The sequence below is a fragment of the Gymnoscopelus braueri genome (genome assembly GCF_963280865.1).
Source record: "Gymnoscopelus braueri genome assembly, chromosome: 8".
Taxonomy (NCBI): domain Eukaryota; kingdom Metazoa; phylum Chordata; class Actinopteri; order Myctophiformes; family Myctophidae; genus Gymnoscopelus; species Gymnoscopelus braueri.
In genome coordinates, this window is record NC_137609.1 from 33,507,163 (window position 1) to 33,517,260 (window position 10,098).

The following is a 10,098-nucleotide window of genomic DNA, read 5'->3' on the forward strand; positions in this document are numbered from 1 at the left end:
GTGTATAAAAATAGCAGCAATGGATCCCTCCAGATCCCTCTTTATCCCTCTATTCCTATCACATTTCCCTCCCCTCCATCCAATCTCCCTTCTTCCATCTCTCTCTCTCTCTCTCTCTCTCTCTCTCTCTCTCTCTCTCTCTCTCTCTCTCTCTCTCTCTCTCTCTAGTGTTAATAATATACACAATACAGAATACATTTACAATATAAACCACTTGAACATTCAAAAGGATGGTGTCATGTCAGGATGGAGAAAACAAACAAGTACACACACACACACACACACACACACACACACACACACACACACACACACACACACACACACACACACACACACACACACACACACACACACACACACACACACACACGCACGGAGAGACATCCGGAAGGACTCGCTGTAGGGTGTAGCCGCCAAAGATATTGATCACAGATCAATACACCGATGTTTAACACTGTCATTAACGTCACATTTCCTTTCTATACCTCCCTCATTCATTCATCTCCTCCCACCCCATTTTCCAAAGGGTCAAGAGCTATAGTTCCCACAGTTTCACATGATTTTTCCATTTAGACATGGTTTTCTACAGACATATGAAAAGTAGAAATTGGATCATGTGGATCTCTCCATATGGGAATAGCGAGTCTCCAATGTGGATCTTAGACTCCATTTAGCCATGCCTATGTGACGTCATGCATCTATGATGTATCTATTACATATGACTCCAAATGTAGGCCAGGTTTCAGCCCGATCAGAGCCCTGCTGACTACAATTATAACATTTACATACAAATATTTCAAAAAGTATAAAATATAATGTGAAATAAAGGATTGCGAATTTAGCTCCGGGCACACACAGACACACAGACCCTCTTTTAGTCAGCGTGCCTCTGAGGATAAGTATAAACCAGGCATCGCTGTCTCTCTCATGCATATAAGTTATCAGTTAGAGCTTGAGTAAATCAGACAGACTTGTTGGCACAGCTCACTGAACAGCTTCAAGCAGGAAGACCAGTGATTAAGAGTGAGATGTACAACTCTGTCCATGTCATACATAATGCATCATACTGTACAAACATCTGCCTGTCCACCCACACCACCTCCACAGTGATCTTTACACGCACGCACGCACGGAGGCCTTTTAACCCATTAAGACCTGAGGCCGATTCTACAAAATATCTTCTAAATCCTAACAGTTTTTTGAAAAAAACTGTTTCTATATCAGTGGTTCTCAAACTTTATCATGTCATATTTTGTTCCAGGGACCCCCAGAAGGATTTTTCAAAAATGGTTTGCCTAGATCTACAAGCTCGTAGCGCGGCAATTGGTGCCGCGCTATGAGCTTGTATATCTGCTATTTTTGAGAGCTTGTATATCTGCTATTTTTAATGGGTTCAGGGAGAGGGGGAATAGGGCAACAACAAATCAATACAACAAATCAATCTGGTTAAAAACAAAATAAACACAAAGCACTGAAGTGAAAGAAACAACATTATCAAGAGATAAATACATTAAAACATACATGTAGGCCTAATCATGCATTACTGAAGACAAATAAACAAACAAACAAACAAACAAACACACATTCAGACACGAAAACACATATTACACAGACAGAGTCACACAAATGTAGGCTACATCAATGTGAACGCACAAAGAGCCATGCAGTCACGATTCAGATTGAGATCGTGGCTATTATGACTCTCAGCTGGCTAGAATAAGGTTTCATTTAAAAGCCATCTGGTGTTGTTTTGTATTGTATTTTTTTTGTACAATGTGAGTTTTGTCATGTTATTATTGTCTTTTTCTTATTTTTTTATGTTATGGTGTTTTTGTTTCTTTGTTTTGAATGTGTGGGGTGTGTAATTTCTTGGGTGATTGAGAGGAAATTGACGGATCTCTGTTTGCCCCTATTCTTTCGGACAGCGGTCGTGTTGTTTTGTCCTCTGTTAGGAAAAAGAAAAAGGAAAAGAAAAAAAGCCATCTGTTGAAAGAGGAGACCGACTTGTTTCCACTTTCAACCTGTCCTCCCTATTTTGGGGATGTCTTTATAGGCCAAAATGTCCCAACAATTTAAGTGGTTTTAAGGCTCTTTGCTTTCCACCAAAATGACTTAAACCACCAGTGTAATGTACATAGGCCAAACAATGGAATCAAACAAAAGATCACACTTTTAAAATGACAGTAAATAAAGTCCTTGTTCGACAAAGTAACACATAATGAAATGCGGGGAGGTATAATGTATGGTTTTTAATCTTTTTGCCCAAAAGTAGCCTAATCTGTAACATTTTGGAACACCAGTGACACCACACAGCACATGCATTTATATGTCTTCATTGGAGTAACCTGGGCCTATGACAGTGATTACACAGTCACACAGGAACATTATGGACGGTACATGACATGTACTTTTGAGGTACTTTTACTTTACTGGAGTATTTCCAATTATCAATACTTTTACTTCTGCTCCACCACATCTCCGAGACAAATATTGTACTTTTACTCCACTACAATTATTTGAAAACTTTAATTTACTTTGTAGATGTAGCCCTATTTAAACTTTGGCTATTTGAAAATAGCCGATCTACAAGCTCACAACACAATTTTGATTACCGGACTTTTACTTGTAACAGAGTATGTGAGTAAGTATTGCAGTATTGATACTTTTACTTAAGTAAACATTTGTAGTACTTTTTCCTGCATGTAGCCCTAGCTGAGAAATGCTTGGCATCAATAGCCTTGCATCAAGAACTTTGATAGGCAAGTTGACACCGCCATCTTGTGGTGAAATCTCGTTGTCCATACACTCTAAAAACCAAAAGAAAGGCTACCATTGACTTTATAAAGACTTCAACCAAAGGAAGCCACCATACCGCACATTGTGTAATTTTGCATCAAACCTGGGGCCCTTGGATCAGATGCGCCACGCAAAGATGTTCAATACAAATGATTATTATTTTAGATTGTATTTGTCTGCACAACAAGAGATGAGTGTTCATACAGTATACAATATACATATTTCACAAGAAAGAGACAAGACGAAAAAGTGGTAGGGCTCATAAAAGAACCTCACCATTAAATTACAAACAATTGTATTAACACAGAAAATACAAAATGAGAAATAAACAGAAAAATAAAATGGAAAACAGACACAAATCCAAAAGAAACAAATGGAGTGGAGTAAAAAACTAAAGGCACATTTGCCTATCGACTATACTGTCTGGGTTGGTATTCAGTTTGTTTATTATCTTTTAAAATCAGAGGATGGGTTACAGATGGAAATGGCATTAGATAAGGAGACACCTCTGAGTCTATGTTATACTGCCCCCTGGTGGTGTAATATCTGGGGCATGTAGATTATTTGCTTGCAGAGTGGTATATGACATTTGGAGTAGAAGTATTGCTGGAAGTATGTAAAAGATTAAGGATATACTTGTCAGGAACTGGCGTTAGGACCCAAGTGCAGGAACTCGCAGGAGATGATGAGGATCACATTTAATTGACTTTTAATGTTCTTAGTCACTTTACACCACTGCGTTTTTGTACTATTTTATTTAAGTTATTTAGCTGTTCCTGTCGTGTTTTTCACACTTATTGCGGGCTGTGATGACATAGCCTGGTAAACCCTCCCTCCGGAAATCTAATTTCTATTTGATTCCTGGAGTGAATGAAATGGAATTGAGATTTCCGGAGGGAGGGTTTACCAGGCTAGTGATGACACACAGGGATCAATAAAGAGTATCTATAATTTATGCAAAATAAATGACAATGCGGAAATTTGAGGAAAGTATTGCAACAGCATGACTTTATCAACCTACAATGAGAGCATTATTAGTCCATGGGCCCAGGCCAGAATTTTCACTAATCAGGGACACTCAAGGTGGCAAACTCTAGTTTGGTATTTTGAAAAGGTCTATATATCTAGATAATATTTCAACATGATAGCCCTTCCCAAGTAGTAGCTTAGTCCCAGTTATCAGCCTTCAATGACACCAATCATAGTTCCAAAGAATGAAACAATTCTCTAACTTTTTTTGAAGAGAACATGTCATACAGAGGGGAAAAAAACATTATTCAATCTCTTTCATTCACTTATTTAACCACATGAACCCTAGCATGCCTTTTCGGGGGCGAACATTCAGCAAATGGCATGTCTACAATCTCACAACACCTCACGTTGTGATGCGATGTGAACAGCATTTTCACTAATCGGGGTCACTCAAGTGCAACATTTGCTAATTCTACTTTTGTATTTTTGAATAGGTCTATATCCCTAGATCATATTTAATCATGATAGCCTTCCCCAAGTGGTAGCTTAGTCACAGTTATGTTATGTCTTCAAAGACAGCAACCATATTCAAATAATCACGCCACTTTTCTTTAATAGAGGACATGTCATACACTTTCATTCACTTTAATCAATGAACATCATCATAACTGTCATACCAATATCAATTATTCAGTATTCGTCATCGTCATCATTATCATCATCATAATCAGTTTTGTAATAATAATCAAAATCTACAAAGTAACTAACTCAAGTTTTCAAAAACTTGTAGTTGCCCCTGAGATGTAGAGTAGAAGTAAAAGTACAGCAAATTGGAAATACTCCAGTAAAGTAAAAATCCTCAAAAGTGTATTTAAGTACAGTACTTGAGTAAATGTACTTAGTTACTTTACACCACTGGTAGTGTAGCCCCCACAGTCATAGTAGCCAGCACCGGCGTGCAAAAGACCTGCCAATCGGGCTCAGCCCTATTGGCATGACTGGTAACACGTCGGACTGGCGAGTGGGAGCCTCGGGTTCAATCCCAGCTCACTGCACTTCACTACAATCTGGCGTAGTCGGCAGGACGAGGAGCGTAATATCCTTGCGTGAGGAACATGAGGGACGTCGTGTACGGTGGTCCGCGGCGTGAAGTGCGAGGACGCGCTCCAAAGATCAGGGGGGTGATTGTAGCCCCCACAGTCATAGTAGCCAGCACCGGCGTGCAAAAGACCTGCCAATCGGGCTCAGCCCTATTGGCATGACTGGTAACACGTCGGACTGGCGAGTGGGAGCCTCGGGTTCAATCCCAGCTCACTGCACTTCACTACAGTAGCAACATATGTTTGTTCAGAAAACTGGCGGAACGCCGTGGTGTCACGCGAAGCGCCCAGTGCACCCCTGATCACCACCTCAGGTGTGTGTTTATGACAAGGAGCACCCACAGCATCGGCATGTATGACCTCAGGTGTGTGTTGTACCTTGTGATATTAACTATGTACAGTTTGTACACTTCTCTGGGGCATGACGGGATCTGTTTACTGTATGGGTTGTACGTATACTTGTCTAAAAAGCCTGTAGCACTTGCCCTAGCCTTGACGACCTTGCAGGATTATGCAAAGGCTAAAATGTAATTTAGATGTTTTCATAATACCATAGTATAGCATTATTTTAGGAGTCCTGTTGTGACTGTTGTATTGAGGGAAACATTTTGTTGACATGATGGTATGTACGGAATAGAAAAGCACTGGACTGGATCATGTAGAACTTTTGTGTGACTGTTGGTATATTGAATAATGATTTTCAGTGATTACTTTGCCAATGTGAAAAGGAATAATGCTTTAACTGTTGAATTCATATGGATTGCTCCTGTGACATACTGTACAGTAGAAGTGAGTGTTGTAGTGACTACTACTGTAGGCCTACAGTGTGTGGTATATGTTTGTATTTTTTGTTTTTTTATATATCAGATTTAGTTTTCTGTCTCTAAGCCAAATGAAGCGTAGTATACCTGTGAGATGTGAGTGGGATTGAAATAATATTTAAAAGACTATGGTATCCCCGCGGCGTGGAAGAAGGTGTTAGGACGTGTGGAGCCCCGAGGGGAGACAGTGGCCAATGATAACACAGGAAAAAAAGGTCAATTTGACCAAAAGTCCATCTGTGTGGTAGGTGGACTTTATGCCGTCACACAAGTGTCATGGTCTTCATCAGGGAGTGATCGGGTTCAGTTCTCGCGCTTTATATAATAATCTGTGTATTAACTTTTTATCCTCTCCTCCACATTTTTTTAGTGCTCCTGTTCTTTTTAGACATAGTACGTACAACCCAGTAAACAGATCATGTCATGCCCCAGCAACCCGATCTCCAGAGGACAACGTTCTCTTTGAACGTTTTTGAAATTCCGTGAATAGACACGGAAAAACCCGAAATTCCGTGCATAGCCGCCTCGCATCTAACCCATTGTGACTAAACCATGACGGAGGCGCGCAGTCACAGGCGAACTGTCACCCCGTGAAGGACCGCCGAGGGAGCTAAGGCGACCGAGTTGCCGTCCTGAACGGTGTGACGTTCGCCTGTGCCTACTCAGCGCCGTTTGAGTTATGTACCGATAGGCACAGAATCGTAAATTTTGTTGTGGGGACTGCTCTGCTTCCGGGTTTTTCCACCCTGGGACTCGCCGTACATATGCACGCAATTTCGGGGTTTCTAGGCGACTATCCACGGAATGAAGTGCACTGGATCCGTGCAATGTTACGGAGATCTCTGGAGATCAGGCTGGCCCCAGAGAAGTGTGCATAGCTAAATATCCCAAGGCACAACACACACACATGATGTCGTAGACACCGATCCCGTGGGTGCTCCTCGTCATAAACACACACCTGCCAAAGTTTGCAGGATTGGTTCGTTTTGAACAAAATGCCTCAAATCCTGAACGCAGCATGCGATTTCCATTACATTTTCTGCGTAGATTCCTACTTTGCCAAGGAAGAAATGCCCTCCTTTTCACATTGGCCTGTTATAGCGCTACCAGGAGGCCATAATAACCTACCTGACCATGTCTCGTATGTCTTTTGTTATAAATAAAACAAATCATTATTGAAAAAAAATACAATGAAAGTGATTGTGAAGAACACAATTATTGAGTAACTGAGTTATTGAAAAATGACATTGACTTTGATATTTCAATGACAAGATGCTCAAAACAATATCAGAAAGGAATTATAAATGTCAGAATTAGTTGAAGTCCTTGGCCAAGTTATGGCCAAGGACCTTTCAAAGTCCACATCACCCAAAGTGGTCATAACAATATCAGAAATGAATTCCCCACCCCACAATTAGTCAAAATGGAGGTATTGCATGTGTATAAACACTCAGAAACAAAGAAGTTGGATTTTCATCATAGCCGATGGCAGCCATATTTGATTTGGCCAATGCGCCATTCGTGGCACTATGGCGGACGAGCACCTCTGTGTTTTTTCATGTCTAGGTACCCATTGTTCAAGTGAGAAATTCTCCTACCACCAAGTTGCGAACGGGTCTATAGGCCAGGTACAGGACTACTGTGCAGATAATGTGGGGAGATAATGGCAAAATGGCATAATGTGTGTGTGTGTGTGTGTGTGTGTGTGTGTGTGTGTGTGTGTGTGTGTGTGTGTGTGTGTGTGTGCGTGCGTGTGTGCGTGCGTGCGTGCGTGCGTGCGTGCCTGCCTGCCTGTGTGCGTGCGTGCGTGTATGTGTGTGTGTGTGTGTGTGTGTGTGTGTGTGTGTGTGTGTGTGTGTGTTTACAAATCCACCAGTTAGTTTGGTCCACCTCAGAACAGAGAGTGACTGTGATTTATGGGTTGGCCATAAAGCAACTATATAAACCTGCTGCTGACAAGAGGTAGACACACTGGGGGACAGCTGTAACGGTGAGTGCACTGCCTGTATTTTTTAGCTCCAAGGGTTGTGTATTAGGCCCATGAGAGAGATACAGTGTATAATGATAATGGAATTCTATAACTCTGTGATTAGAATGGTATGTGCTTGGTGTGCCAGAGATAGAATTGCTCGCTAGAGCCGAAGAATATGACTTAAAAGTGCTCGATATTTATGGACATAATGGACACAAGTCAATATTGTTACATTTTTCTGTAATTCCTTATTTACAGTTAACAGTGTAACCGACAGAGATAGAAAGATGGCATTGAATTGTCTTCCCTTGTTATGATAAAATATTAAGTAAAGATGTTTATAATATTGCAATATTAAATATATCATAAAAACATATCTATATGATGGCATCATATCATGGCATATAGTGACAAATTCAATATAAAGTATTAGTATAGTGCAGACCACAATGACAGATTTTACCATTTACCATTTGACATTATTTAAAAACAACTTCCTAACATTGGCTTTCTGGTTAGCTTAATCTATGTACTATATATTGCAAGACTATGAAAAAACTCTGCCTGTCCCTTGATGAAGCTGTCAGCATTGGTGCTCTTAGCCCTGTTGGGGCTGTTCTCTGCCAGCCTGCAGGACATTGTGAGGCGGAGCTCACGGCACAGAAGAGGTAAATGACCCTCTAAGGGATTATATTTGGAGAGATTCATTCTGATTTATTTCCATGTTGGTAAATTGGATTTGATTGCAAATGAAACACCCTGCCATGTCGTCTCTGTCTGTCCCTGCTGAACCCAGAATTGCAGCGCACCTCCAAGTCTGACAATCTGGAGTGGCTGACTTGGACCGGTTCCCTCCCCAACGGTGCTGTGGCCATTTACAACAACTACGCTAAACGCACTGACTACGTCTGTAAATACAAGTGCAATGCTGGGTTCTACAACCCAAGCCTGGGTTCTCACTGTCACTACCCTTACAGAAACCGCGAGCACACTTCCCGAGATCCTGGCCAACAAGGACAATTTTGAGTTCCTGGAGTGGAAGGCAGGTTCCTATGGTTCGGTGCCTCCACACTCCATCAAGACCTGTCCTGGAAGAGACAAGGTCTATGTGGGGAAAAACAAGTATGGACTTGGCAAGGTGGCACCTAAGCATGAGGCATTTTTCCTCCCCTGGGAGGGTGATGAGTACTGGTATAAATCATATCAGGTACTGACCATTATCTCTCATGTCAAGTACTTAATTGATAAGGTAAAGATCTTCAAGAACTCACCAGAGACCATGGACAATTCTGCTGCGATCAACAATGGGTGCCAGATTGTGTTGAAGACCGTGAATCTCGCCAAGACAACATCGGTGGAAAACAACTGGAACATGGACCGCTCCACCATGCTGGGCGTCGCCTCTACCGTCACTGCCGAGGTCCCCGTCATCGGCTCCACAAGCATTGAGTTGAAGACGGAGGTGACAAAGACGATTTCCAGAGGGAAAACTAAGGCGGAGACCTCGAGCCACTCTGTGTCCGTGCAAGTCACCGTCCCACCTAACCACTCCTGTACTGTCCGCATGGAGGGTCGTAAGATGAAGGCTGACATCCCCTACACAGCCCGCCTCAGTCGGACCTACCGCAGCGGGGAGATCAGGTCGATCTCCATTACAGGCACGTACAATGGGGTGTCGATGGGAGAGATTCGGGCAGTGATTGAGCGCTGTAAGCCTTTGGCCAACGCCATGCCCTGCCCTTAAGACACTGATATTAAAATACCTCTGATGTCTCTGGCACCTTCATGATAAAGATTACGCTCAGGGGTGTGTGTCTGTTGAAAGACTGTTGGGTAAAACACAGTATACTGTTAGAGTGAGTTGCAAACACTGATTTCGCTTGCCATCGTGAAAATGCTGTAAGAACACTCAATATATTTCAATACATGTATGGAATAATAAAATGATGTGGGATTATAAGTCATTTTCTCATTAAAAGACAACAACTACAACAAACATACATACAGTACTGTACCTCCTCCCCCTCCTACCCTCCACCCACACATAAATTCAGTGAAACGTTAGTTCATGTAGACACGGAAGGCAGTATGTTTATATTCTTCATTCATACTCCCCGGACCCTCCCCATTCGCTAATAGTTATTCAGTCGTACTCCTTTAAGTCAGTACGTTTCAACCTCTCGTCGTTTCATTTGCTACAGTTAACTCACTCACGCCCTCATACCCACAGTGCAACTCTGGAGGTTCATTTAAGCAGCCTCAGTTCTCTATTCATTCTACGTGCCTAGCTGTCAGTGCCGGTCGTACAGCTGTCAGTGTAAAAATTCCTCCACCTCCCCGGCCTCCTCCCTGTGGCTTCTGGTTGGTGGGATGGTTCCATAGATGTTTGTTATGGTGGTGGTATGCTTAAGGGTTAATATGGCGTTGTTATGTT

At 42.0% G+C, this 10,098-nt stretch overlaps 1 pseudogene across 1 annotated transcript; it reads left to right on the forward strand.

Moving 5' to 3' along the window:
• The first annotated feature begins 8,238 nt into the window (after window positions 1–8,238).
• LOC308090781 (natterin-3-like) lies at window positions 8,239–9,408 on the forward strand (annotated as a pseudogene). Its single transcript has one exon. The product of its transcript is annotated as a natterin-3-like (transcript).
• The last annotated feature ends 690 nt before the right edge of the window (window positions 9,409–10,098 follow it).